This window comes from Camelus dromedarius, chromosome 14 (assembly GCF_036321535.1).
Source record: "Camelus dromedarius isolate mCamDro1 chromosome 14, mCamDro1.pat, whole genome shotgun sequence".
Taxonomy (NCBI): Eukaryota; Metazoa; Chordata; class Mammalia; order Artiodactyla; family Camelidae; genus Camelus; species Camelus dromedarius.
This window is the reverse complement of record NC_087449.1, coordinates 48,855,151-48,861,422: the sequence shown is the minus strand read 5'-3', so window position 1 is coordinate 48,861,422 and position 6,272 is coordinate 48,855,151. Positions and strand designations below refer to the sequence as shown.

Genomic DNA, 6,272 nt, shown 5'->3' with positions numbered 1-6,272 from the left:
GAGATAAGGAAAGTGGAAAAAAAAAAATCAAAGTGCACAACAATGTGCTTAGCTTGCTAGCACTTGTGTAAAAAGTGCTACACACACAACAGATATATATGTACTTGCATATGCAAATTTTAGTATATGCAAATCTCTGGAAGAATCGACAAGGAATGGGTGGGGTAGGAGTTGTGGTTGCCTCTGGCAAGAGGAAGTAGGGGCGTGGATAAGAGAAAGACTTCTCACAGTGCTGTGTACCCACCCTAGCTTTTGAATTTTGAACCATCTGAATGCACTCCTTTTTCGGAAATAAACTCAAATGTAAAAGCATGCTCTCCCGGTGACGCTGTCTCGAAGCTGCTCTGAATGCGCAAGCCGCTTTCTCAGCTCATCCTTGTGGCTCCCTGCTCCTCAGACTGCCTTTTCATCTAAGGCTCTCCTTCCACGGAGTCACCACTGACCTTGTCTGTCCACAGGCATATTTTGATCCGACTGCTAAGCCAGACAACTCCGCCGGCACTTAACATTCCAGTCCAGAGGCGGCAAGAGCATGCTTGCAAAAGATTTTGCGAGTTTTAGACTCTGGAAAGAGGTCAGCGTGCTTATGTAAGCCAACATCGCTTCGCCAACGAGTCGTGCTCAGGAAGATAAGGTCCCCACCTCGCCCTCCGCCTGCCGCTGCACCGCGGCTCCTGGCTCCCATGGGACCAGAGGCAGCTCTGAGGCACTCAGGAGGGAGGGAACTGAGTCCCTATCCTGCTGAGAGGCCTTGACCAATCCTAAATTGATTGGTTTAAACCAAAAAAGGAAATGTATTATTAAGAATAATGTAAGGGTAACATACAATCCAGCCTTTCCACTCCTAAGTATTTTATCAAGAGAAAAAGAAATATTACACCCATATGAAGAGCTATACACAAATTTTCACAGCAACTTTATTTGTAATAATCCTGGAAACAACCCAAAAGTCCAACAAATTGTGGCGATCCATCCAACAGAATACTACTCAGCAACAAAAAAAGAATTAACTACTAATACTTGCAACAACATGGATAAATCTTTAAAAAACAAATGTGCTGAATGAAAACAGCCAGACAAAAAAAAAGGAGTGCATGATTTCATTTATAGAAATCTCAAGCAAATGCAGGTTAATCTATACTGACACAACGCAGATTAGTGGTTGCTCAGGTTGGGGTCAAGAGGGCTGGGAGGGAAGGATTACAAAGAAAAAGGAGGGAAGTTTCCGGGGTGATGGAGATGTTCACCATCTTGATTATAGTGATGATTTCAGGGGTGGACACATTTGCCAAAACTGATCAAATTACACACTTTAAATATATGTAGCTTAATGGTATATCAATTGTACCTCAACCGAGCTATTTTTTACAAAAAGAGTCATGGAATATCACATGGAACTCAAGTTCCACAGGTTATGCTTTTTGGGTTGAAGGAAATGTTCTGTATCTTAATTGCAGTAGTGATTATATGACTAGATAGTGTTAAAGTTCATCAAATTGCATACTTAAAATCAGTGATTTTTACTGCATGTAAATTATACCTCAACGAAAGTGATTTTAAACAAACAAGACATACATGTGGCCATGTACACATACACACAGAGACCAGGTTAGCAGCTGGAGCCTAGGAACGTCTGTTGCCCACCTGCCACAGCTGCAAAATATGCTCTCCATTTTCCTCTCTCTCTCGTGTCTCTGGTTCTCCGTATGCCTAAATCATTCTTCTCTCTCTTTCTAACCTTCCCACTGATTGATTCCTTTGCAGTTCTTTGGCCCAAAAGGCAGAACATTCAGCTGCCAATACTTTCTGAGCTTCCTATCCTAAGGTTCAGGCATCAAAATAAAAAAAGGGGAAGGGGAGGAGGATTCCTCTCTGAGTCAAGTTACACAGTTCACGGGGAAGGACTCTGATTGGCATATTCTGAGTTGCATGTTGGGCCTTTGTTCACATATTCAAAAATTACTGATCAGCACTGGCAGGCATTTTGCTAAGCCCTGGGGTTCCAGGCAGAATGAAACTAACGAAGTCCCTGCACCCAGAGGAGCTTACAGTCTAATGAGGAAACAGACAATAAACAAGCCAACAAGTAAACACTCCCACTTCAAATCATGATGAGGACTTCAAAGAGCAAAATGAGAGAAAAGGGATGGAGAGTGATGGGCACGGGGTTATCTTAGACAAGGTGGCCAAGGATGGTTTCTAAGATGGTGACATTTGAATAGACATGAAGGATAAGGGGTCAGCTCTCCAAAGACCTGGCAGAAGAGAAGTTAGAAGGAACAGCAGGTGTAAAGACCCTGGGGCAGATGTGTGAGGCTAGGTGGCTGGAGCATAGTCAGGACAATGGAAGGAGATGAGGCCAGATCATACAGGACCTTGCAGGGCAGGGTTTTATTCCCAGTATCTTGGGAAGTCTCTGGGGCAGTTGAAGCAGAGGACTGGCTTGATGCAATTTTTTTCAAAGACTCCTTTGGCTGCTATGAGAATAGACACCAGTAGAAGGCACATATTGAAGGTACTCCAACAGGACTGGCTAATGGGTTGGATGATGGGGAAGAAGGAGGGAGAAGGATATGGAAGAAGGATGGTGTGTAGGCAAAAAAGGAATAAAGTGGAGAAATGTGGCAGAGGTGGAGTCTTGCTTACTAACAAGGCATCTCCCACTATGATCATGTGGCTGAAGGTAGAGGTGGGATAAACAAGTAGTCACAGTAATACGTGTATATTTTCAATTTCCTCTCTAAGCCTCAGTAACCTGGTTTGGAAAAGGAGATGGTTGGAATAGCTTCAGTGGTTCTCAGTGGGGAAATACCCATTCCAGCCTGCTGACATTTAGGGGAAGGAGCCAGGGGTTCTAGACATCTGGAAATATGTAGGATATCCCACACAATAAAGAATGGTCCTGTGTTCCACTTTCAAATGCTCCACTGCACATTTATGGAGATGAAAAACCTATAAAACTATCTAAGCCTACAATCGACATTTATTCTACCTACAAGCATGGTTTTTAAAACTACTTCCCAGGAATGCAACTCAAATGAAAATCAAGGGAATCGATCTATTTAGAGAATTGATTTTGGAAGAGCGTGTCACCAATAGCAATGCTCATAGTTTTTGAAGTGCAACACACACCCTTCAGTCTATATTTATAGCTGTGGCTTCCAGGGTGATTTTATGTGTAGGTGCAAACATCTGACTATTTCAGTCTCTTCTAGGGTAATCATGCCTAGCTAGGTATTTACAAATTTAGAATAGACTTTATTATATATTTATTCTTTTAAAAACTTATTTATTTTATTTGGGGGGGTTATCTATTTATTTATTTTTAGAGGAGGTATGGGGGATTGAACCCAGGGCCTCGTGCATGCTAAGCATGCACTCTGCCACTTGAGCTATACCCTCCCCATAAATTACTTTCTTTTATTTCTCCTTTTTTTACAGGTAGGAGATTGTATTCTAAGTATATTACATATATAAACTAATATAGTCAGCAGTCATATGAGGTAGACATTGTCATTGGCCCCATTTTACAGATGAAAAAAATGAGACATAGAATAGTACCCTGGTTTACACAGCTATTAAGCAGCAGACCAGGAATTTGAATCAAGGAAGTTCACTTTAAAATTCATATTGTCTGAAGCACTACATCATATAGACTTTAGGTAGATTATCTATGAATTTTATTTCAGGATAGTAAGGTTGTCACTAAACATTGGTCTGGTAAGGATGAGACCCCCATGGTCTAGACGCTCCCTAGGTCTCTCTCAGCTCTAAAATCTGTTTACTCTGGCTATGTTCCTTAACAACTCTTCTCATTCAGTTTAGCCTTATACTTAGAAGTACGAGGAACTTCCCTGAAGAGGAACAGTGTTATGTCAAGCTAGTAAAGTTTTTTACTTTTTAAACACAGTGCCCCAGTCTAGTGAAGACACAGTACAGATGCTCTCAAACATTGCTGGTGAGAAGGCAGTGAGTGACCACTTCCCAACAGAAATTCAGCAAAATACCATATCCTTTGACTGGGACCTCATTCAGAATATCTTTCCTAATGAAATATATTTTTATCGTGGTAAAATACACATACTATAACATTTAGCATTCCAACCATTTTAAAGTGTGCAATTCAGTAGCATTTAGTACATTTGCAATGTTGTACAGCCGTCACCACTATCCACTTCCAGAACATTTTATCACCCTCAAAAAGAAACCTCATACGCTCAATAGTCACTCCCCACTCCCCTCTGCCCCAGCTGCTGACAACCACTAATCTTCTGTATCTGCGAATTTATTCTGGGCAGTTAATATAACTGGAATCATACAATATGTGACCTCCTGTGTCAGGCTTCTTTCACTCAGAATATTGTTTTTAAGGTTCTTCCATATTGTAGCATGTATCAGTACTATATTTCTTTTTTTTAACTGAGGTAAAAGTCACATGAAATTAAACATTTTAAAGTATATACAATTCAGTGACATTTAGTACATTCACAATGTTATGCAACTACCATCCTATCTAGTTCCAAAATATTTTCATCATCCCAATATTAAACCCGTGCTCATTAGACAGTGAATTCTCATTCTCTTCTCCTCCCCTGACAACTGTCAGTCTGCTTTCTGTCTCTATGGATTTATCAATTCTGGATATTTCATAGACATGAAATTATATACTATGTAGCTCTTTTTGTCTGGCTTCTTTTTTGAACATAATGTTTTTGAGGTTTACCTACATGGTAGTATCAGTATTTTTTAATTTATTTTTCTTATTTTTTTAGGGGAAAAGTAATTTATTCATTTTATTTATTTATTTTTAGAAGACGTACCGGGGATTGAACCCAGGACCCTGTGCATGCTAAGCATATGCTCTAAGTCTTTAGCTATACCCTTTCCCAATATCAATATTTTATAATTTTTTATTGAGTAATATTTCATTGTATGGATATACCACATTTTGTTTATCCATTCATCCACTGATGGACATTTGGGTCATTTCCACCTTTTAGTTATTGTCATAGTGCTGCTATGGATATTTGTGTACAAATTTTTATTTGAACACCTGTTTTCAGTTCTTTCAGGTATATACCTAAGAGTGGAATTGCTGGTCATACGGTAATTCTATGTTTAACTTTTCTGAAGAGCCACCAAACCATTTTCTACAGTGGCTGCGCCATTTTACATTCCCACCGGCAATGTCCCAATTTCTCTGTCTCCACATCCTCCCAATACTTTTTCGTTGTTATGATCATCCTAGTGTGTATGAAGTGGTATCTCGTTGTGTATGTTTTGATTTCCATTTTTCTGATGACTACTGATGTTTAGCATTTTCCCTTGTGCTTAGTGGCCATTTGCATATCTTCTTTGCAAAAATATCTATTTAGATTTTTTGTCCTTTTTAATTTTTTTGTTTTGTATTCTTTTTCATTATAGGTTACTACAAGATATTGAATACAGTTCCCAGAGCTATACAGTAGAAATTTGTTGTTTATCTAACCCTGCCCACTTTTTTCTTTTTAAGTATGGAACACTTCACAGATTTGCATGTCATCCTTGTGCAGGGGCCATGCTAATCTTCTCTGTATCGTTCCAATTTTAGTATATGTGCTGCTGAAGTAAGCATATTTTGTCCTTTTAAAAATTGAGTTGTTTGTCTTTTTGCTGTTGAGTTGTGCCTGAGGAAGTAATTTTAAATTTGAAAAACTATTTAAACAAAAAGATATTCATCACAGTATTATTTGCAATAGTGAAAAGATTAAAAATGACACTAATGTCTAACAATCGGGGATACAAAACAGTCCCAGCCCTCAAGGGGCATTCTGTCCTGTCAACAAAGCACAAGAAAAACAATAAATTCTGTAAGACCCATGTTCAGGGTGTGCACAGGATGCCAAAGGAGCTCAGAAGAGGAGTGGGAAGGGTGTCACGGGCATCTTCCCCAGAAAAGTGAAGAAATGTGAGGGTAAGTATATGCAAAGCAGAAGAATGACACTTGTCCAGAGTTGCAAAAGAGAATGATACAATTGGGGAACTAGAAAAAGTGTTTTCGTCTGTGGTGTAAGATTCAGTGTAGAGAAGCAGGAAGGAGCTGCAGCAAGGAAGGTCTTTTGTGCTAAACTTTTACCTAAAAGCTCAAAGAGCTTCAGAAGGAAGTAACATGATGAACTTTATGTTTTGGAAAGATCACTCTGACAGCCCCATGGAGGATTGGTGATGGTGGGGCCAGACTAGGATCTAGTCAGGAGGAGTCACAAGACAGGACAAACTAAGACAGCGTTTGT

General features: G+C 39.6%; 1 non-coding gene across 1 annotated transcript; it reads right to left on the bottom strand.

Moving 5' to 3' along the window:
* Window positions 1–5,507: 5,507 nt before the first annotated feature.
* On the bottom strand, window positions 5,508–5,614 carry LOC116156996 (U6 spliceosomal RNA). The gene has a single exon (XR_004140961.1). It is a non-coding gene; the product is annotated as a U6 spliceosomal RNA (small nuclear RNA).
* Between the last annotated feature and the right edge of the window lie 658 nt (window positions 5,615–6,272).